Source organism: Cynocephalus volans, chromosome 7 (genome assembly GCF_027409185.1).
Source record: "Cynocephalus volans isolate mCynVol1 chromosome 7, mCynVol1.pri, whole genome shotgun sequence".
NCBI classification, from domain to species: Eukaryota; Metazoa; Chordata; class Mammalia; order Dermoptera; family Cynocephalidae; genus Cynocephalus; species Cynocephalus volans.
The window spans coordinates 6,478,723-6,503,842 of NC_084466.1; the positions used below are offsets into that span (position 1 = coordinate 6,478,723).

Consider the following 25,120-nt stretch of genomic DNA (forward strand, 5'->3'; position numbering starts at 1 on the left):
GTGTGTGTGTGTGTGTGTGTGTGTGTATGCACACACACGCATGCGTGTTAGACACACAGGTTAAGGGCCAATTACAATTCTATCTGATATTTCCCCTTTACAATGTTTACTTCTTTCAGCAAGTGACTCAGACTGGGCAAAACACCAATATCAGCACTCATTTTCTGGATATTTATAAGCATTACATAATTTAGAAACAGAATAGATGTAAAAGATGAGTAGTTTTTGTTTTCTTTTGTTTTTAAATAAATGATGAATAGACAGTGAAAACAAGATATTTAGTCAGGAAAGTGTGATAATTGGAATTATGACTCCATATTCTCTTTTAGTAAAAGAATACCATCCAATATCCTTACAACTATATGGCTTGAGTTGTAGCACATTTAGTTTTCAAGTTTTAAGGATGGAACACTATTATAAAGAGAAACAGGAATACTCTCTTCTTAGATTTTGTGAAACTCCTCTAAAACATAGTGACATCTTGAGATGCTCAATGTGAGGATTTATGAAATTATTTCTAGATCACTTATTTGAATACCTGTCTCTTAGCCATACTGTTCTAAGTGATAAGCTCTCAAGAGATAGTCCACCAAAGTTCTCCCCTAGGAACCTGCCCTGAGACCTGGATGATTACTTCTTACATTGCCCAACCTTGTGGGAAGAACATCTCAGTGAAGGTTGGGAGACATGGGCTTTCCTTCTGTTTCTATTATGCATCTCTCTGAGGCTCCATCTCTTCATTAGTAAAGGAGTAATAGCAATACGTCCCCCCACATGCCGATTTGCTGTGAGGATGACAGGTAAGGGAGAAACAAAAGATAAGTCATTAATAGGCAATAGCCATTGTGCACAAGAAAGTGAACTGTTAAATGTAAAACAATTTAACAATAATTTTTGTTAATCTACTCACTTGATGTTTAGCTTGTTTTTCATCTGGCTGTTCTCTGGTAGGGCAGGAAGGAAAAGAAAAAGGAAGGAAAGAGAGCGAGGCAGGGAGAGAGGAAATTAATATCTTTCTGCTTTGAGTCTGAGACAAAATGCAACGAAGTCTATTAATTTATCTTGACATTCACTGGAACTTTCCATAAGTAACCATCCAGATAAGCCCTTCAAGTTTTGACTATGGGTTAATGAGGTGTCTGTGATGTTAGAGCTTCAGAGAAACTGAAGTGGAATTGTTGGCAAACATATGGGTGTGCATTCACACACATATTGCTTTCTGCCTAGAGAAGGCTGGTAGCTTTCACCAGATTCTTAAAGTAGACCAAAATCCTAAATGAAGGGTCAGGTATCTGTCCTTATCTCCAATTGTTTCCTGGTCTTTCTCTGCATTTGTGAAGCTGAAATATACTTTTGAAAGTTCGCCGCCTCTCCGCACACCTTCAAGGCCATCAGAAAGCTAAAGCGGAATTAAATCTTTCTGCACAACACAGGCAAGAAGTCCACTTGTGTTTTTAATTGTTTTTGAGTTTTGTAACAACAGCTTCCTCATCACCATACCTGTGTCATTAAGAAGAAATGGCAGCAAAAGAGATTTGCCATTGGGGCCAGAGAAAAATGCCACCTCCATCAGAGGCCTCTGGGCTGATCCCATGACTGGACACTTGGGGACCTCACTGCCCTTTCACTGCTTTCCGCTGGGCTCATGATTCTTTTATTACTAAACTGCTCACAAACGTGCAGAAGAAATCCTGAAGGCATCTTACCATCACATTTTACGAAATTATTTGACAAAAAGGGTAATAATTTCAGAAGGATCTTCTTCTCTGTGGTGTAACCAGCCCCATTGAAGAATTCTCATTCATGACCTTAGGTCGTGGGTGTCCCTCGAGTGGCATCACAGGATCTGCTGCTCACCCCACCCTGCTACTGCTGATGACGGTCCCAGGCACGGCCATAGAGAACAGCTCCCAGGGGACCACTCCTTAAACCCACAGAGCCGAGTGGTTTGCCGTGCTTCCAGAGAAAGTTAAAGTTTGTTCCCAAACTTTGTCACACATTTTGGGAGGCTTGTCTCTTACAGATGTACATGAGTTTTCAAACAACTTATCTTTTAAGTAAGGCTGGAGTAAATGTGAGCCATCTCATGTATCTTTATGCATTTGGAATGAAACATCTTCCATACTCAAGAAAGACCAGACTAAACATAGAAGAGAAATAGAAATATTTTTCCTAGTTTCCCAATTAGCCACCTCGATAGCAGCCTCATCCAGACTTTTCATGTTCACAAGAGGTAGCAGATCTGTTGGCTTCTTCCTCATTGAATTAGGTACAATGAAAATCATTCAACACAGTTCTACTAAAAGAAATCCACCAAGTATGTTGATCTTAATCTTGCCTCCAGTAATTCTTCTTTTTTTAAAAAAATTAATGAGCTTATTTCCATTTTATATGCTGGAAAATATAATCATTCATCATTAAGAATTGAAGGTGTAGTTTCCTTCGAATTCAGCAAATCTATTTGTAATGTCTTACCTATTATTTGAAATGCATTCAATTTGCAGCTTCTAGAAGGACAGAGATTCCCCTCTAAGATACTGAAGATTCTTCACTTACTTGGTTTGTCAGCCTCAAAAAGCAGTATTCAGTAAGCACAGGACTACGTGGGCCTCCCTGCCAGATGCTGTCCAAGTGAGCACCGGTGTTGCTCAAGGTGCTTCTCCTTAGTGACAAACCAGTTGTGTGGTGACTACTTCTCCTGAGAGTCCCCTGTGACTAGCATTTTAGGAGTGTGAAGTTATAGGACCTCCTGTTCTCCCTCTCACAGTTTTATTAAACACATATCAATACTTAGAAATCCTATCATCCATGAAAAGTGAATGTCAGCCCTTGGGATTGGAGAACCATCTGGAAGGCTCAGAACATATAACCTATCTCTAAGTAATCAGCAGTTGTTTATAATTTTGGTAGCAGTTATTATATTCAATTTCTAGTGCATCATTTCTTTATGGTGCTTATATCACTTACCCATGTCCAAAATTTGAAAGTTTTAAATTCCTATTTTTTAATCATCTGTTTCTTTGTGTACCTATGATCCATAGTAAGCCAGTAATTATTTAAAAAATGAAATACCTGAGAACGCATGTCTGTCGCTATGCAGTGTCTTTGACTGAGAATATTACAGAAGGTCATGACCAAATGTGCTAACCACAAATCTAGATGACAAGATCGCCTCTTCCTATGTTTAATTCCGATTCTGTTTTAGGAGATAAAGGAAAGGCACTTTGCCTGAGCTCTCTCTTGGTTTTTCTTTAAAGAATAAAACTGAAACATTATTAAAGGAGTGTCTGAAAAATTAATTAGGGAGAAATTCTAAAGTGTTGTCAGGGTGAAACCTGTCATTTAATGCTAAGTATTACTGAGCTAAAATTTCTCAAGGTGGGTTCTATTCTGTTTGCAAGCTCTGTTCACATAGCACACTGCTATTTTAGAAACTCAGTTTCTTCATATTTAAAGTGAGGGGGTGGGAGTCACTCTTGGATTCCAAGATGTCAAGCCATCATTGTGGAAATTATGTGGGTTTCCCTCCCCACACTCTTTTGCCTCATCCCAGAGTCCCCTGGAGAAATCCGTGATTGCTTACCTGTAATAGTGAGCCAAGATGAGGAAAACAGAAGAGGCAGAGTACCGCGGGCTGTGGGTGCTATGGTAACAAACATTATGAAAATCACCATGTGATTGATGGATAGAATAGACTAGACATGATTTGCTGCTGTATTTTTCATAGGGAAATTATCAGAAGAGTAAAAGCAAAAGTTGGTCTGCTGGGGGTTACTGACAATGGAGATAAAACATATTTTGAGAATTCTATGTAAATTCTGCGTCCCATTTTTTTTAGCTGTGACAAGACTAGGGTTATGTTTCCGACTCTTCGGAAAACACTGTGGGCTGCTGTTCTTACCTTGACAGGAGGGATGACGTGATGGAAGATGGGAGACCCCTGGTGGCGACGCTGTGCTATTGCAGAGCATCTGAAAGATCACTGCAGACAAGTGAATTGATAAAATTAGAAAATCCATTTCAGTGTTTTACGTCTCACATAATTCGCTTGTGAGAGAGTTCACAACTGGCAGAGAAGAAACCTTTCCAAAATCCAGTTCTGACATGATCAGTGATTTGAAAATAATGTTTAAAAGACAGAAACAATTTCTCCGTTAAAAGAGCATTTTAGTGGGAAGAATCTGCTTCTCATAGATTTTAATTTGTACATCTATGCTATTTTCAACTTCTATATTTTCCCCAGTGTGTGCATGCATTTATTTTTAAAAATGTAAGTGTTTTTTTTTTTATTCTGAGAAAGAATATTGAAATGCCACTTTAGTTATAGCATCATTTGATGTGATACAAAGTATTTTAATAAATGTTTTAAAGTTGAGGCCAAAAAAAGAAATGTGAAGGGAGATGGTATGGTCAGAATGAAATAGAGAAATATGAGAATAGGTTCTTAAAAAAATATTTAAGTGAAATGTACTAGCTTCATATGTTTGGGACATCTTCCATTAAAATACTGTACTTTTTGAGGTTTCTTCAAGTTCGTATCTTTAGGTCTGAGTTCAGATCATTGGTCCGTAAGATTGCTTTCTCTGACTTCTACCTTCCTATGTATTCCCAACAGCTCAGGTTTGCCTTTGGCAAAGGAAAGAATGCTGAAGTAGAAGTCAGGACGTCTGGGTTCTGCCAGTAGCTATAATTTTTGGAAAATCACAGCCACTCTAAGATTTGCATTCTCTCACCTCTGTAAGTGGTAACAGTGCTGAGCCTGGTGGGACACTCAGTCCACACGGCTGCTGAGAGCAGAGTCCCAAATGAGACAGGGACCACCTCTGGTCCAGCCGACAGTCCTTGCAGAAAGGCAACTGCCACTGAAGGGGATAATGGGGGACTCACGTTTGTCTGTGTGGGGAGAGGAAGATCCCTGCCTCCGTCACATCCTGAATGATCCTTGCTGGAGAGCCAGGAAGAGCTGGTGGGAGCATTCAACTACTTCCAGGTGTACTGGTAAAGCCAATCAAACCCTTCCCAAGCTTTCTCATCTCAACAAACGTTGGGGAAATTCTAGCATTTTTCACGTTATCCTGCTTTTCATCTCTATGTCTTGCCTAATCCAAGAGGGGAAATGAAATGGAGATTAAACCAGGGAGAGTTGAGAAAACTATTCCTAGAGCATTTGCACAGACTGGTGTTGAATCAGCCTCAGACCCAAGCAGTGTCCAGGCTTGGTCACAGGGAGCCCTGAGCTTGCTGCTCCGGGGAGCCCCTGAGGTCCCGGTCTGTGGCCATGTCCTGGCCAGTCATCACGTAAGTGAGCACTGGAGGTGGACTGAGCAGAAAACATGGTAGCTGTCATTTTTGATGCCACTGAGGGAAGATCTTAGTGGCATCACCCTACAGTTGCCTGTTAACCTTGCTGCAGAAGAAACACTTACTGTGTCTGACAAATATGTTCAGTCCTCTATGAACTATCTGAATAAAAACCCACACTTTGCTCAAGTCAGACTATTAAACATTCCCCGATAGAGGGGCGGTGCTGGGTGCCTGGACAGCTGGGTTGGTTAGTCTGTGCTTAGGTGGAAGATTTAGAGATCTGCTCCAGAAAAAGGGGGTGACGACACACATGTCGTAACATAGGCTCCCCTGAACTCTATGTGAGTGATAAGATTCAGAAGTATTTACAGTGTGGTAGCAGTCAAAGCAGTCAGCTAAAGAAATAATTCCAATTCTGGAATTTCAGTTTAGGAAGTATAACATTAGCAAAGAGAGATTTCCCAGGACGAGTGAAATCTCATTCAGTGAAGGTGTTTCTTCTATCTGCAAATAAGACATCTTTGTGAAGAATTTATCTCCACTTTGTAGCAGTTCTGGACACTGAAGTTCTTTAAGCAATGCAATTATCTCCCATGATTATTGCTTCAGCCAATGTGAGAACAAGCCTGGATGAATAAAGCCATCTAGATTGATGTTGCTTTTACATAGGATTAACGCCTCTCCCAAGCCTGCTATTGCAGACACAAGAATAGCTCACATTTCCTGGCTATTAGTCCAGCATTTGTATCACTTAGCAGAACAGGAAACAGCCAGTCAGTCCATCCTGAAATTAGTCTGTAAGCAAATGTTTCCTCACTACAGTACAGCTGGAGAAAGTCGGTCAGTCAGTAGGTTAAATGGCAGAAGATCCAGCTTGTGGTCTTTGCAACACAGGTTTAAATAGTTCAACAAACATGTCCTGGTTTCCCAACATCACACATCACATTGGTCCTCACCAATTTATGCCGTCAATATAGTGATCAATTCAAGCATAAGAGAGTCTGAAAATACCGATCTCACCGCCAATGCTCACTCCTGCCAGGAAGTTCAGGGTTCACGGTAACCTTCACTCATATCCTCTCCTTTGCCAAACATTTTATTATCAGAGGGGGGAAAAAAAAACTTTGCTCAAGTTGACCTCAGAGCATGTGCCATGATATTTTCTTTCTTTGTGTATGTGGGCTGGGCACCCAAGAGTCCAACTTCAATTTGTTTCTTATTGCATAATGAATTCTTCTTACAGAGATAATTGTAAAATGTACAGTGCCATTCTGAACTGTGAAGAGCCAAAGACTCTTATGTCTGATCTCTTCCAAGGTCTATGTGCATGTAAGATGATAGAGTCAACATTTTTACCAAAAATATCAGATTTTTAAGGGCCGGCTCGGTGGCGCACTCGGGAGAGTGCAGCGCTTGGGAGCACAGCGGCGCTCCCACCACGGGTTCGGATCCTATATAGGGATGGCCCATGCACTCACTGGCTGAGCGCGGTGCGGGCGACACCACGCCAAGGGTTGCGAACCCCTTACCGGTCACAAAAAGACTATATATATATATATATATATCAGATTTTAAAGACAAAGTTTTTAGAACTGGATCGAAAGCCAAAATATTTCTCAACACCTGTCTTTTCTCTTGCAGTGCAATGTCTGCCACTATGTTTAATAGTCATTTTCAGTGCTTGGACAGTCATTTTAACTGTGTCCCACCCCTCCCCCATCCCCTGTACCCTTCAAGAGCAACAGTATTATTGCCATTGGATGCCTACATGAATAGAAACTAGATCATGCAATCACACTAAAATCACCAGGTCCAAAGCAGTTGATATTACATCCACTTGAAATATTTAAATGAATTATGTTTACTTATGTTTCAATCATTAATACATGCACATGACACCAAATTCAAAAGATACCAAAAGAGGGAAAATTAAGTCAATTCCTCTCCCATGCCAACTGACAACCGCAGTTACTGGTTACAAACTTGTCGTAACGTATGAATGCAGTTCCTGATTGACAGGCATTTAGGTGATTTCTTACTTTCTGTTAGTAAATCCACTTCTGCAAGGGATATTCTTGTGGTGGCATTATTTGCTACACCTGTGACTTTTTCTGTAGGATAAATACTATACCGAGAGCTGGAAATGAAGCTCTGTGCATTTCGGTCTTGGAAGCCTAGTACCCATACTTGGCACCGATTGTGCCCCTCCCTCAATGTCCTCCATCCTTTCGGAGAGTCCCCAAGCCCCTTAACAAGATTTGACTTGACCCCAGTTCCCCTTCCCCCAGCCTGATTCTTCTCACGTTCGCTTTGGAACCCAAAACTCCAAACATGCAGGTCCCCTCTGCCTGGTACATTCTTCCCTTAAATCTTCCTCTGGCCAATCCTTACCCCTGTCACTCCCATGATGAGGCCTGCCCTGACTGTCCCAGCCAGGTGTTCAGAGAACCCTCTGCTTTTCCTACTATAGCACTTGCTGAGCTGCTTTTAGTCATGAGGGACCTGCTTGACTCCTTCGCCTGCTGGCGAACTGGCTTAGGATGAGAACTTATGTTATTTGCAGCTGTATCCCCAGTACCCCAAAGAAAGTGTCTGCCACATAGTTTGTGCTCAATAAACTAAAGTTGAATGAATGAACTGATGGGTAGCAGCCCAAAATGCTCTGTGGTGCTCCCCATCCTGGAGAGAGAAGAGGCATCCGAGGGGGAGGTGGGGCAAAGCCTACAGGCTAGTGGCCGGCAGGTGCTTTCCACCTGTGTGCATCTGCTGGCCATGTCATGAGGACTCACACGGAAGGGGGTGGTGGTGAGGTGCACTCTAACAAAAGGATCTCCCTTTGGAGTCAACAAAGCACATAGTATTTCTTTTGAATGCCATGTTTGGTCCTCATATTCCGTCCTCCTGTCACACGCAGTGTAAAGGCTCCAGCAGATCCAGGTCCCCACCATCATCACACAGCTTCCTTACTCCACACTACTGGAATCACTAGAATACTGGAACTCAGAAAGAAACCTAATAAATGATATGACATACAACTTTCTGGCATTTACATTTTAAATGTGTGCCCCAAACTGAGTGTTATGGGTTGAATTGTGTCTTCTGGCTCCCCAAATTCATATGTTGGCACCCTATTTCCCAGTATCTCAGCACGTGACCTTACATAGATATAAGTACTTTATGGAGGTCATCAAGTTAAAATGAGGTCACGAGGAGAGGCCCTAATCCAATATGATTAGTTTATGTATTTGTCTGCCTGGGCTGTCAGAACCAAATCCAAATCCACAAACTGGGTGGCTTAAACAACAGAAACTAATTTTCTCACAGTTCTGGAGGCTGGAACTCCAAGATCAAGGTGTCAGCAGGTTCAATTTCTTCTGAGGCTCTCTGCATAGTCTGTAGATGGCCTCTGTGTCGCTATGTCCTCTCACAGTCTCTCCTCTGTGTTTTCACATCCCTGGTGTTTCTTTGTGTGTCCGAATCTCCTCTTCTTGTAAGGACACCAGTCGTATTGGATTAGGGCCCACCCTAAAAAAATCTCTTTTAACTTAATCACCTCTTTAAAGGCCCTATCTCCAAATGTAGTCACACTTCGAGGTACTGGAATTAGGACTTCAATATATGAATTGGAGGGGGATGTGGCATGATTTAGCCCATAACAGGGTGCTTATAAAAAGGGGACATTTGGACACAGACACACAGAGGAAAATCAACGTGAAGAAGACACAGGGAGAAGACAGCCTTCTACAAGCCAAGAAGAAAGGCCTGGAACAGATCCTTCCCTCGAGCCCTCAGAAGGAGCCGGCCATGCCAGCTCTCCAATTTTGCACTTCCAGCACCCAGAAATAAACAAATTTCTGTTGCCTAAGCCATCTAGTCTATGGTACTAGGCAGCCCTAGCAGACTAAGGGACACCTCGCAATTTTGGAATAAAACAGACACATTCAATATTGCTTGTTCAAGAATAGAATAAATTCTAAGTCTTACATGAGGGCAAATTGTGCAGATGTTTCTAAAGTTCTACAGGATTGATTGGAGGACAGGAAGCAACATAAAGGAATTATAAAGGTGATGAGAGAACACAGATGAGAGGATTTAGAGGGTAATAATTAGGAGGAGAGAGCACTAATGGAGAAGAAAGGTTATTAACATTACAGATCATTTTTAATTGTAAAATAAAATTATTTTTGTAAATTTTAAGAATCTCCTTTTGAAAGAATTTAGAAGGACAATCAATTTGCAATGCTATTGTTCGAGCTGTGTCCAATTTTTCATTGTTCAATAATTGGAAGCTGTTAGACCTAAGTCTGAAAATCTTCATTTCAGGAAACTGCAGTTAGTAATGCTTTTCTTTAAAAAATCTAGCTACTCTCTGTACTTTCTACTCAATATTGCTAAGAACCTAAAACTTCTCTAAAAAATAAAGTCTATTTAAAAGTTTTAAGAAAGGGTAAAATAAACAAATAAATAAATAAGGAAAAAGAAAGAAAATCCAGACAAATAAACTTTCTATCTGTAGAAAAATTTTATTTTATTTGGAAATACATTTCTTCTATCATTTCTAGCCTAATTTTATCAGCTAGTCTTCAGGTTTTTTTTAAGGGAAATATAGACTCGTGGCTCTTTTTTTTTTTTTTTTTTTGAGATGGCAATACAGTTTATCATATTTATTTGTATGATAACTTTTTACTTACTTTATCAAAATAAAGTAACTTTTACTATTCCTAAGCCAGCTCTTCATAATAACCTATGAGCTGTGGCTTTCCTGAAATTGTGTATCTCATGGGATGAACAGTTAGAAAAAGTAAATCATGCAAATTGACAATCCTACAGGATTTGTGTATTGTACAAATAAATCAATTTATTTATTGTAGACTAATAGTTTTATATAACAGTTTTGCTAATCTCTACAATGAGAACTAAAACTCACTGCTGAAAGAAATTAAAGAAGACAGAAAGATGGAAAGACATTCTGTGTTCATGGATTGGAAGAATTAACATTGTGAAAAAGTCCATACTGCACAAAGTGATTTACAGATTCAATGCAATCCCCATTGAAATACGAATGGCATTCTTTGCAGAAATAGAAAAAAAAAAAAAAAAACAATTCTGACATTCACATGGAACAATAAAAGACCCTGAATAGCCAAAATAATTCTAAGCAAAAAAATAAAGCCAATGGCATAACACTACCTAACTTCAAATTATACTACAAATCTATACTAAACAAAACCACATGATACCAGCATAAAAACAGACACATGGACCAATGGAGCAGAATAGAGAACCCTGAAATCAATCCATTTGCTTATAGTCAACTTATGTTTAACAAAGGTGCCAAGAACACACATTGGGGAAAAGACAGCCTCTTCAGTAAATGGTGCTGGGAAAACTGGACATCCACCTACGGAAGAATGAAACTAGACCTGTACTTCTCACCATATACCAAAGTCAACTCAAAATGAACTAAAGACTTAAGTCTAAGACCTGAAACTATAAAAGTCCTAGAAGAAAACGTAGAGGAAATACTTTATGAGAGAGGACTGGGCAAAGACTTTATGAATAAGACTCCCAAAGCACAGGCAACAAAAGAAAGAAATAAATAAATGGGACCATATCAAACTAAAAAGCTTCTACACAGCAAAGGAAACAATCTACAGAGCAAAAAGACAACATACAGAATGAGAGAAAATATTTGCAAACTATACATTCCACAAGGGATTAATATCGAGAATGTACAAGGAACTCAAACAGTTTAACAGTAAAGAAAACAAGTAATCCAGGCAAAGGAGCTGAATAGATATTTTTCAAAGGAAGACATACAAATGGCCAACAGGTACATGAAAAAGTACTTGACATCAGTAATCATTAGGGAAATGCAAATCAAAACCATACTGAGATATCATCTCACCCAAGTCAGACTGGCTATTATCAAAAAGAGAATAACAAATGCTGATGAGGATGAGGAAAAAGGGGAACCCTCCTACACTGTTGGTGGAAGTGTAAATTAGTGCAGCCATTCTGGAAAACAGTATGGAGCTTTCTCAAACAACTACAGAGAGAACTGCCATATGACCTAGCAATCCCACTGCTGGGTGTATACCCAAAGCAATGGATATTATCAAGTGAAAGGGATACCTACACTCCCACATTCATCATATCTCTATTTACAATAGCCGAGATATGGGACCAACCTAAATGTCCATCTATGTGCAACTGGATAAAGAAAACGTGGTACATACATACAATGGAATACCACTCAGCCATAAAAAAGAATGAAATCCTGCCATTTGTACCCACATGGATAAGCTTGGAGAAAATTATGTTAAACAAAATAAACCGATAACAGAAAGAGAAATACTGCATGTCCTCACTCATAAGTGGAAGCAGAAAGAGAGAGAGAGAGTGAGAGAGTGAGAGAGAGAGAAAGAAAGAAAGAAAGAGAGAAAGAAAGAAAGAAAGAAAGAAAGAAAGAAAGAAAGAAAGAAAGAAAGAAAGAAAGAAAGAAAGAAAGAAAGAAAGAAAGCGAGCAATCACAATAATGTGTTGAACTTTCAAAAGGAGAGAACATAACTGTGGTTACTGATGTGGGAAAGCGGAGGAGGTTAGGGAGAAACTGGTTAATGGACACAAAGAATGATTACATTTTGTAATGATGAACATGCTAATTATCCTGATCTGATCACCACACATTATACACAAATACTGATAGTCAACTCTGTACCCCACAAATATGTAAAATTATGTTTCAATTAAAAAACAGAAAGAAAAAAATGGGTGTAAAACTACCAGAAAAAAAAAAAAAAAAACTAAATTTTTGGACAGCTTTCAAATTCCTGATCGTAATCTCTACAAAAAGAATGGTCACTGTCTGTATTCATTTTTATTACTTTTCCACAATAACATAAACAACTTACAAAAGCATATCAAGAAAATCATAAAATTCAAAAAATAAAAAATCATGAGCTCCACCAATTGTCACAAAAAGAAGCAAATGTGGACATATGATTGGAGAAACTCTGCATGTAAAACCATGGGGCTTCAGAGCTGACGGGAATTAAGCTGCTTATCCAGCTCCAGCGGGTGGGTTTCCCATTGATTGCTCGGGACTGACTGCTGGGCCTGGGCTGCAGAACTGAGATGTTTCAGACTGGCTGGGTGAGAATGGGCTCAGTGATCAATTAGAAATGCCTGCCATGAGTGAAGAAGCACTCAGAGGCTTTCCTGACTCATATTTCAACATGACAGCTCAGTGATTAAACTTAGCCAATAAGAACACTTGACAAATAGAGAAATGAAGTAGCTTTCCAAGTCCCTAAGAAAGCCAGCAGCAGAAGCCAGGCCCTCTGACCTGCTGTCTCGCATAATTCACTGCTCTTCTGTCCTCTTTCTTTACACCAGAACTTTATTTTGTAATGAGAGTAGCTGACATTCTCCTAATTGTGACTTTCTCATTACTTGCTTTATTCTGGACAGTTATAAATTATTTCTCTGCTTTTATAATAAAATACCTCCTCTACTTGCTGTAGGCAGGGGAAATTCATAAGAATAAATGTGGTGAATCTATATAAGTATATGTTCCTTCTCCTTCAAAATACTTTTCCTACTATAATGTTCATTCTGCCTCCTTCCTCCTAAGTATTTTCTCTTCATTTTCACTCATTTGACAAACATTTGCTAAAGACCCATTGTATTAGTTTTCAATTGCTGCCTTAACAAATTGCCACACTCTCAGTGGCTTAACACATCATGAATTCACCAACTCAAAGTTCTGTAGGTCAGAAGTTTGACGCAGATCTCTTATAACTCAAATTAAGCTGTGTTCCTTTCTGGATGCTCTAGGAGAAGATCTGTCTTCTGATCTTTCAGATTGCTCGCAGAATTTGGTTTCTTGCTCTTGTAGGTCCCAGGTGCGTGTTTCTTTGCTGGTTGTCAGCAGAGGATCATTCCCAGCTTCTAGAAGTCGCCCGCATTCATTGGCTTGCAGCTCCTTCCTCCGTCTTCAAAGTCAGCAATGGTGGAGAAGTCCATTGTATATCACATCTCTCTTACCCACACTTCTGCCTCCCTCTTACCATTTTAAGAGGCCATGAGATTGCATTAGTCCCACTTAACCAGGATCATTGCCTTATTTTTAAGATCAGCCTGTAAGTGGCCTTAATTCCATCTGCATCCTTAATTCCTTTCTGTCATGTACTATATAATATGCCCAGCTTCTGGGGATTCAGGCATAGACATTTTTCGGGGTGTGGGGTTGGGGTAGGGAGCATCATTTTGCCTTCCACAGCTATAATGTATCAGCATTGTGCTGGATGCTAGTGATACAAAGAGGATAAATAAATGTGGTTTATAACATAAGAGATGAATGTTCATCTTCAGAAGAAAGCAAATTAAATCTATGCAAGCCTGGAGGCTTTACATGTAAAGTACTAATAAAGCATAGAGGAGGAAGGGAACAATCTTAGAAGTAGGTATGGAAAGTGTTATTATCGCAACTTTACAGATGTGAAAAGAAGATACAGAGGAAATAAGTTTCCCCTGATTTAAACAGGTTATTTCACAAACAAAAAATAAGATCCATGGTGAAGACTTAATTCATAGCTGCTCTGCTACCTTGTTGTGGATACTAGTATATGAGGGTACTTCAAAAAGTTCATGGAAAGATTTGTATTATCTTTGAATTCTATTTTTTCACAATCTTTTGGAAGTACTCTTGTATGCCACTACCACTACTATTATAACTGTAACCAGCATTTTTACTGGCCGCTAATTTTGAGAGCTTAGTACGCGCAAGACATTCAGCTAAGCATTTAAGGTGGACTATCTCAATGTATTGGCGCAATGCCTCTGTGAGGAAAGTATGAGTGTTTGTGAGACAGATAGACACACTGATATAGAAAGACACTCATTTATCAATATATGTAGATAGAGAGATTGGATACAGATATGCACATATAAATGAATCTTTCTCTCTAGTTCAAGCTCCATCTCTAGCTTTATCTCTCTCTCTCTCTCCATCTGTGAGCTCTAATTTTCTCTGTTAGTTTATTTCAGCAGCAGATACAGGTTTTAACCTTCCATTTAGAAAGCACCACGGGAAGAAGGGCCTCCTTCCTGATCCTCTCCGCAGCCTTCCTGCATTGCAGGCTGTCATCTGGGCTTAGGTTGGTGCCATACTTCTGCAATCACTGCAGCCAGGGGCTGGGACTCTCTGGTCAGTCTGGTTAGTTAGGGTCCTCATGCATGGGGGAGAGGGTTCAATCAGCCACACCTGAACTGCATCCATCCAGTCAGGCCAGATTATTTCTCAAAACAAAATCCGGGTGCTTTTTTCAGGAGAGGTAATGAACGTTTAGCAAACTAAACAGCAGCTGCCCACTATACTGCATGTCTTTGTCACTAGTGAGACCAAGACATCCTACATGACTTTCCCAGCAGGTCTCCTCTGACAGGTGGCCGAGTGAAGCCCAAACCAGCCTCATTTGAGTTTATATATTTTTGTTTTGGTTTTGATGGCTGGCCCGTGCAGGGGTCCAAATCCTTGACCTTCCAGCTTCATTTTAAACATTGTACTCAATGTTCACATGTTGCCGGTTCTAGACAGCAAAAACTAGTCTCTTTGAAAATCTAAACATTTTGGTCAGATATCCTAAAAAGCCACAGCATCCTTTCTGTAAAGTCATATCTATTGTTATATTGATACTAGAAAATGTATGCATAGTCACTTAAAAATGCTTAGTAAGTGCAGATAAGCAAAAAGAAAAGGAAAATCGTAATTTACCACCAAGAGGAAAATAACATGTTATAATCATTAATAGTATTTCAAATGATTAAACATGCTTCCACAGCATAGTTTAATGTCTGCATAATAGTAATATATGAGTATGATGTAAATCACTTGTGTTTTACTAATTATGAGATATTTTTCATTTCTATTTTTTGCTTAATAAAAATGCTGCTATGAACATATGTACCTACTTATTTCCACGTACTTCTTATCTAGTTCCTTAAAATAAACTCTTTGAATTGGAGTGTGAAGATCAAAGGGCATGCAAAAGTTTAAGCCTTTTGATATTCGTTACCAAAAATTCAGAAAGTTTATAACTACATTGATTCTCACTAGCAATTTATTTTCTTACTCCTTTATGGACATAGGGTATTATAATTAATATTGCCTTGTTATAAATAAAATGTTCCACATCACTATTTATTCAATTCTTTAAATACTGGCATTTGAACTTTTTACATGGTCCTTTTTATTTCTCTCTAATATTGCTTCCTAATGTCTAATTCTTTCTCTTTCTTTTTCTCATCACTCACGCATGTTCTCCTTTTTCGTGCATCTCTGTTTCTTGTAGGAAACACAGAATTGTAAGAATGCTGTTTTACTAACATGGAGTAGAATGACTGATGAATCAAACACTGTAAATGTCAAATGCAGGAGACTCCAGGAGCCCAGCTTCTTGACACACTAGCTTATAGTGTGTTGCCTCCAGGAAACACACTTCAAACACTAATTTTTATATTTCTTCATATTTTATGAGTTTAATAGATTTTCCAATCCTTCCAGATATTTTTTGGAAAACAAAATGTAATCTGCAGAAAGACAGGACGTATCTAAGCTATTGTAAGAATGACTGCTTTTGTCGTTAAAAAAAACCCCATATATTCGAGGTCTCTCAAATAAAAGTTATAACTGAGTGTTAAATCCTTATTTTTCCAAAGGAAAAAAAGAATAATTTCTTGGTATTTTACCTCTATCACTTTTAACTCATTTCTCTGACTAATTAGTGAACCTTGGCAGACTTCCTCACATTGTGTTAAAGCTGGATAGAGTCGTGTCTTCAATAACAGGTATAAACCGATGACCCCAAAGGGCAGCGATTGGGAAGCAAAACAGAAATAATTCCATGTGCCCCCCAATGACACTCTACCTGGCACTGTAACTAGGGGATTACACAACTGATAAGTCACCTTAGACATGTCGTATGGCAACTGATATGCCAGAATCTGAACTAAATTATTATTTTCTATTACTCAGGGGAAAATATATGTGACTATAAAATAGCTTTATTTTTAAAGGAAATATGGAATTCTAACAATTGATAACCTCTTCAAATGGACCTACACTACATCCTCCCCAAACTCCTACCTTCCTGCTCTCAATGATGTCACTGCTTCCAAAGTTTTTGTAATTTTTTTGAAGATTGCTGTTTTATATTACTTTATTTTTATTTGATAGTTCTACCTCAAATGTTAAAACTATTGGAAGTCAGCTTACTTAAATATAAAAAATAAAGTTGGCTAATTATTCTAATTAATCTTCTTTTTCTTAAGTTTAATATTGACTCTAAAATATTGAGACTGATTTTCTTATTTGGTCTATAAACTGTCCTAGCATATTTGCTTTAAAAGATCATTGCTTTTCTTTAGAGTCAGACTAAAACCAACTTGAGTTTTAGCATTTCTTTTGAGTAAAAACATTTTTATTAAAATCATCATAATTTTCCTAACATGTAATGTTTCAAAAACTGGTGAGTCAAATTAGGAAAATAATTTTCCTCTAACTCACTGAACATAAAGCATATTTTTGAAGTCAGGGTCTATTTATGAGGTGTTTACATGCCTTGAAGCTATTAACATGTGTCTGCATATGCATGAGTGTACACAGACTTTGGGATAGTTTTATGAATTCTGTGATTACACAGAAAATCTGGTTTTCTTTTTAGAAAGAAAAGCAGGAAATGTTTCTATTCTAAATACATTGATGGATAAAAGCATTAGCAATACTGTCTCTTCAATTACAACTTGTGGTTTGAGATAACACAGCCACAGAATTATTTATATAGTTTCTGTATGCAAGGATATTTCCTTTGCAGAGTTGCAGTTTCCAGGGATTTCCAATTTACAAACGATTGTGGGCAATATACTAAACGAGGACACTGATTTACAATATGTGAGCCCCACAGTGCCATTCACAGAGAATAATGACAAAAATAAATAGAAATAGAACATAATAGGGAGTGTTCTCAATAGGAAAATACAATTTTCCTTATGTGGCTTCTTGGGCAATGATGGGAAGAAAACAAGTGCTGAGCTAGCTAGCACTCCACACGAAGTCATAGAAATACCCATGAGAGAGATCCGAGTTTTTCACATCCTCCTGTAAAGGAGATTCATATGAAATCCTTAAATTACTCTGACTTCTTAAGTGTACTTCATGAAATTCCTTAAACACCCTTCCCAGTTGTGAGAGTAGTCCAACCTGGAAAGTGAAAGCAAATTGCAACAATGATTGGGTCATAGTGACAGAAGGTAATGAAGTTGCAATTGTTGTTTCTTTCCCAGGTGACTCTGTCTCCACTTGGAGTTCCCAGGACTGGGTAATTTATCAGAATAGGGAAGGGGGACAGGAGTCTTTTATCCTGGCAATGCCCACTGCCACGAACCCTCTGTTTTGAGGCTTGGTACAGACACAAACAGCTGCACTATAGAATGCTGGCCTCTTCTGCAGGATCCATGTGGCTTTCCTGCACACCATCCCATAAAGTCCAATGATCACCCAACTCTCAAAGGGTTCATTAGGGACAGGGTGGAAAATCAAATGATATATTTGGTGAATGTACATTTTCTTTGTCCATTATTATTTTTTTTTCTGTTTTCTTAGAATAAATATTTTGCAATTAAAAAAAAAAAAACCTGTAACTATTTTGGGGAAAATCACAACGTGAAATGTGATATTTAATGGCTTATGTTAAGTTTCCATTTAGACTATATTCTTTGAGGCTGCAGACAGTCTTTGTTCTCCTAGTAAAATACTGAAAAACTTTAGGAACATCGATTGAGGAAATTCTCTGCTTAGCTTCTAGATATTTCGAATGCCCACTTTATTCCTCTATTTAGCTATGGCCTTAATGAATGAGTAAATGCTCTGCATAACTTCTCTGCCATTTTAATGTGGGCTTTTGATTTTAATTTCACTTAGTATCATTTTTCAGTTTTTAGAGCAATCTGTATTCTATCCGATGTGCAGTTAGCTTTCAGCTCTGAATGGTCTTTATGTAATCGGTTCCTTATGGGCCTTTCTTAAGAGTATGTGTCACTTTTCTTCCTGCTGTGTGTGCTTATATTATATTTCACTCTTAGGCTACACCTAGGTGATTTGTAATCTAATGCATTCAATTCACTCTCTTACAACTCAAGATACTAGTGCACTAGTCCTTGGTTTCTTCTCTCATAAAACAAAGTCTTATTGTTCCTTTGTAGGCGAGTAGCTTGCTAGGTGTTGAGAAGACCAGGATGGAGTGGGGGAGTAATCCTTATTCTCAACAATACCATCTAGAAGAAAAGTAATACCTAACCCTTTATTCATCATTACAGATCTGCCTTAACTCGCCCCAAAACTACCCATTTTCAAATGTATGTGTTAATTGCTTAAAATTTGCCTTTGCATAAAAAAAGATAGAAATTATAAATACATAGATATTTATGTCTCATTTCTTTCAGCAGATGGTCACTATAATTTGGAAACTCTTTTTTAGATTTCTTAAATTGATCTCTCAAGGGTGGAAGTTGGAGAAGAATTAATTATCAGAGCAATGCTAGAGTAAAAGAAAAACATGGTTTTAGATTGAAGGATTTTAGAGAAAAAGCTACAAAGAAACCACATGTAGACACATCTTGAAATTTAAGAATATAATAAACTGTGGAATGTTCAATGAGGTTTTATAAGGTATAACAGACCCAAATCCTTAATGAAATGAGAATATTAGCATCACCATGGTAGGTACAATCTTAACTTCCATGATCTTCTCCCCTGATGTTATGCCTGTGAATACGTTACATTACATGGCCAAAATGACTTTGTGCATGGCATTAAGATTGCTAATCAGCTGACCTTGAAATAGAGAGAGTATTCTGGATTATCTAGATGGACCCAATGTAATTACAAAAAAAACTAAAGAGTCAGTCAAAGAGATGAGGCAGAAGGAGAGTTCAGAGAGATTGCAGGTGTGAGTACTCAACCCTCTGTTACTGGGTTTTAAAAGGGAGAAAGGGAACATGAGCCAGGGAATTCAGGTGTCCTCCAGAAGCTGGGAATCTCCATCTCTAACGACAGCCAACAAGAAAATAGGGATATCAGTATTGCAACCACGTGGAACTGAATTCTGGCCAACCTCCTAAATAACCTTCGATAATCGAGTCCAACACCTTGATTTCAGCCTCACAAAACCCAGAGTAAATAAACCATTCAAGTCAACCCAGATTCTGACCTACAGAAGAGTGAGATAATAAATTGATGTCATTTAGAGCCACTATGACAATTTTTTAAAGCCTCAATAGAAAACGAATGCAGATTTTGGTACTAGAAGTGGAGTGCTGTCATTACAAATATCTAGAAATGTAGAAGTTGATTTAAAATGAGGCAGTGAAGGAGGTTGGAAAAATTTGCAAGAGCATGATAGAAAAAGCTCAAATTGCCTCAAACAGGCACTGCATAGATAAATAGATGTTTACGACTGCAGGTGAGGGTTCAGAAATAAACGAGAAATAATTTAATGGAAATTGGAAAAGTGTTATATAGTGCCAGAAAACTAAGCAGAAGTGTATCTTGTAGTTATATGTAAAGTGGAGATAACAAGAGACACATTTTGCTGTTTAGCTGAGATTTGCCAGCAAAGTGTTGAAGGTGTGGTTTGATTTCTTCTTGCTGTTTATGGTGAAATGCAAAAGGAGAGAGAAAAAGGAACTGTTAAACAATAAGAATTTAAGAATAGATGATTTGGGAAAATCTCAGCCTAAAAAACAGCAAAAGATACAAAAGTTAAGAGATTTGGTGTCAGGAAAATCTACTTTAGAAAAACAACGGAGGGTGTTGCTCTACAATCTCTGCTAATCCCTCAGAAAGTTGGAAAGGTCAGAGTGTGAAGTAACACAAAATACTCTTTGAGGAGATTAAAGGTGTATTGCAGAGATCCCCTCAGCCTTCCTAGCAGCATCCAGAAATAGAGGAGGGATTATCCAGGAAAGACCTGTGGTGGAGCCTTTTGTCTAATGGATTGAATCCCTGTGACATAGACAAGTATGCCAAAAAGTTATCGAGAATTTTATATCAGCAAAAACACTGACAGCTTAGACCGAAAGGGACAGAAACTGATGAAATACAGGAAGGCTGTTGGACCCCCAAATCATACTGTCAGGACACGTTAATGAAAGTACTCAGATGCAAACACATGCTACTTTTCATACAAAAAAGAAGGATGACAGAAGACAGAGCAGTAAGTCCAAGAGGGTGTAGCTGAGAATGACACAGGATTATTCTCAGGCTTAGAAACCTAAGGGAGTTTGTGCATCTGGATTTCAAAATTGATTTGGACTGGTGACCCCCTTTTCCTTCCATTTTCCCCCTTTTTGAAGCAGAATGTCTGTAACTATTCTCCTATGCCTGTTTTACCATTGCATGTTGGGTGCAAATAACTTACTTTCTCATTTTACAGATGGAGAGGAATTTTCTCCCAGGATGCATTATGCCCAGAATGACATCCATACTTAATTTAGGTGATTTAGATAATGAGATTGTGGGAATTTGAATTGATGAGAGTTAGAGATCTTTTTCATTTTGAGCTGATGCTTTATTGGGTGGAGTGTTTGGGGAACTCGAGATAGGAAGAATTCTCACCCACAACACTGTACACTAGGACACGATGCCTTCAAAGTTAGTAGAAGAAAAAGATTAAGAGATTGTGAATCTGAGATCCTATACTTAGACAAAATACCTTTCAAATAGGAGAATGAAAGCTTTTTTTTTTTATTAATTCAATATGAACACTCTTGAAAGCTGACCTTCCACATCTCCTATTTGAAAAGTTATTTAAAGTTTTACTTTAGTATAACAAAAGAGTAATCCAAGAAAGAGGACAACACAGAACACTAGTGTTGGTGGTGGAGTGAGAATACATCATAAGATAATATCTGTGCAACAAAAATAACCTGTTCCTATTAGAACCTTGAAACTGGTACAATTATGAAACTGGATGACTTAGTGATGTAGGGTTGCTCTCTGAGAATCCCTCTGGTGTGGCTGGTTGGACTGGCATGGGTGAGCAAAATAAATCCAATAGACTTGTTTCCCCAGGAGTGTATCCTTGGAACCAAGGGATTCTAGTCATTTTCTGATGACATTGACCTGGGAGAGCAAAGTCACAAAGTCATGTATGGTCTGCCGAACAGGAGAGCAGTGAAGCAGGTGTGCATCAGGAAGCAGATAGGTCATGTGTCTCCCCCAGGTGAACAGCATGCTCAAATCTGACAGCCATTCGATTCCTTACCTTCACTCTTCGTGCTCCCCAGAGTGCTCCTGGCTCTGTATTCCATGAAACAGGCTTGGATTTTGCTAACATTTCTCCCATCACCTTTTTCATTTTGTTTTGTTTGCCTAAATTAGCACCAGTGGGTTTCTGTTCATTACAACCAAATAACCCCTGAATAAGACAGAAATAAAACAATACAAAAAATTATTAAACATTCTGGGAGGGATGATATAAAATGTTAACAATTTGAAAATATATTATTAGGTTTGAGATACCTGATTCTAGCCACAAAATGATGAGGGATAAGTTGGAGAAAGTAAAATGTTTTTAATAGTCTCACTAATGATCCCTGATAATTAGAAAAATACAGGTTCAAGTGTGTGATTTTGTTTTTCAAAAGATAAGTTCTAATAGAATTAATGGCAGCATGGATTTCATGAATTGTGAAAAAAGTATGCATTTAAATATGCTCACATAACAGAAAGTAGAAAACAAAGGGAATGGCAAAAAAATGTTTTTAGTGTTTGGAAATGTTATTATATGGTGATGAAAGCGAGACCAAGCACTGCAGATCTGACAGTAACATAAATGGATTAAATGCTCCTTTTCCATTATTGTGAAGCTCTTTGATGTAGAATGCAGTAAAGAGAAAAGTATTTAAAAAGTATAGATAAAAGCAAGGAAATTATAATAATGAACAAGATATATCAGACAAGTGTGCTAATATTTATAAGGTACATTAATATCAAACAAAATATATTCAAAACCACAACAGGGAGAAACAGCAATAACAAAAACTTCAAAACAAATACAAACCAAAAAAAATTAGACTTTGTAAGGACAGTGCTATTTTTTCTTGATTAATAGTAAATGTCTAGTGAAACATGTAGATGTTTATGAGTTTTCTATACCTACTGACATAACACCAAAATGCACAGAGCAAAATAATAGAAACATTTGTAGAAGATACATTTCTCAGTTGGTGACATTTTGAGTAGGGAAAAAATACATAAAAATAGAAACTAAGCATGGTTAGCTAATGCTAACATTTGGGGAAAAAAAAAAAGATGATATAACAAGACAAAAGAAACAATTGGGGAAAAAGTATTTTTCAAAGGCCATATTCTTGACCCTAATATAGATAAATTTTGAAATCAGTGACAAAAGTATTTTCTAAAATGTATCAATTAAAAATAAAACAAAACACAGAAAAAAAACCACTTAAGTCATTTTTTTAGATACAAAAGGAAGTATATATTGCAAATACAGAGCATGTTAAATCACTGAATATGAAATCATAAAAAAATTGGCTAAAGTTATTCTCAGATATGAATTTAGAGCAATGAGTGTTTTTCTTTTTAAGAAAAAAATAAATTTAAATGCATAAAGTGTCATTCAACCTAATATAGTGGGAAGGAGAATAGTAAAAATAAAAATAAACAAAAGATGAAAGAATTAACATAAATGGAGAAATCAATGCATTAACAAACAGAATAAGTACTGATATGTTCAAGAGCTGTGTTTTCAATAATGCAAATAAAATTTTAAAAAATTGCAAGTCTAATTAAGGAGAAAAAAGAGATAAAATATGAATAAAATGTTAACAATGAAAAGGGGATATGGACAAATTAAGAGTTTAAAAATGAGACAATATTTATATACAACTTTATATTAATAAATGTAAACCTTCTATAAAACAGGCTATTTTTTTGAGAAGTATGAACAATCAAAATTGACATAAAACAACCTTGACAGATTAATAACCATAATAGAAATCCTAAAAATTATGAAAATTACCTTTAAATAATTATGTCCAGAAAGTTTTATAAATTCCATGCCTTATAAACTACTCTAGAGGGTAAAAATACTTAAAAGTCACTGTTTCTAACACTATTACTGTATATAAAATATAGTATACATTATTATATATATAATTTCACTTGACAATATATATGCGAAATATAAAATAAATACTAGCAAATCAAATAAAGAATAACGATGTATAATACAAACTCATATTAAATATACCTTTATATATGAAACCTATAAATTATATGTCTGTGGGGTCTGTGTGTGTATCTGCATTAATAAAAATGACTAGGAAAACAAATTCTAGTAGTTTCTTCTCATTTCTTTTTTCATCCTCACAAAGTCAGATTTTAGGTAATTTTCCCCTTCTTTTTAAGTTACTGTTTTTTAAGCTTTTGCAATCAAAAATTTATTTTTTTTTAAGTATATTACAATTCAAATATTTGAAAAATAAGTCTAATATATTTCTGGGCTTAAATATGGTAAAAGTTAAATTACTGAGATAAAGAAAGATTATGTTTAAATAATATGTGTTTATTCTAGGAATTTCCATAGAGTATTTGACTTTCTTCTGCTTAGATAATACTTATAATGACCACACTTGAATAATTGTTTTGAGCTTTGAAATATAAGGTTTTTCTGTGAGTGTCTTAGACTAATTGAATGATAGAAATATAGTTTAAATTAGATATTCTTTAAAGCCCTTCCTAATAATAAATTCTGATTTTACTATTTATCTCAACTTATAACATGAATAATTAATATTATGTGAGGTTTTACTGGCTGCTATGTACTGGTCTAAACAGTTTATAGGTACAAATATCATTTAATCTTCGCAAAAACTCCATGAGGTTGGTATCATAAGATACAATAATAATTATTATTATTATTACTCAATGTCAAACAGCTGGTAACTCATTAGAGATTTCAAGCAGAACATTTTCTAAGCAAACTGTATAGAAACAACACTTTACTACCTGAAAATCAGCTTCTGATCTTTCCTGACCCCAATCACATATATATTTGTGCAATGGGGTTATTGTTTGAAAAATCATTTATTTTCCTTTGGAGATATGTTTTTATAGCTCCTTTGATGGTGAGGAAGGGTGAGATTCTGCAGGTAGGTTTCCCTAGGAAACGAGCCTGAGCAGGATATCTGTGTGCAGGTAGTTTTGCGGGGTAACGACTCATGAGCAACACCTGTGAGGGAATGAAGGAAGGAAAATTTGGCCGAGAGAAAATATCTGAGGCTGGAATGGCTCTTCAGAACTGCCCTGACTTGAATCAACCAGGTGGGGCCTTGGGACTTCTATCCCCTTTGGGGGCAGGCCACCCGGGAGCTTGCCTGGGCAAGGCTGCTCTTTTCAGCCAAGGGCCGAGCCTGGGAAGGCTCTGAGGTAAATGCCATCTGCAGGCAGCATTCCAAGCTGGAGAAATGAGTGTCCCCGGGTCCCCGGGGGCCTCAGGGTGATGAACACCATTGTCTAGTACATAAGACAAAACATTAATTGCCTCAGAAGGCTGTACATCCTTGCTTATTCAGAAATGTATCTGACAGAGAAATAGTCCTCTGTCAGAGTTCAGGACTGAGCAGAATGAGGTAGAAAAAAGGGCAGCAACGTATTCTAAGCAGTCCCAACAAAAATGAAATTATTTTAAGGCATAAATCCAAAAGGACAGAAGAATTGGCAAGGAGACAA

The 25,120-nt window shown here is 37.5% G+C and overlaps 1 protein-coding gene across 1 annotated transcript in view; it reads left to right on the top strand.

The window, feature by feature from the left end:
• Window positions 1-25,120, top strand: part of NALF1 (NALCN channel auxiliary factor 1) — a 634,316-nt gene that overhangs the window by 604,907 nt on the left and 4,289 nt on the right. The gene's annotated exons all lie outside the window — the stretch shown is intronic.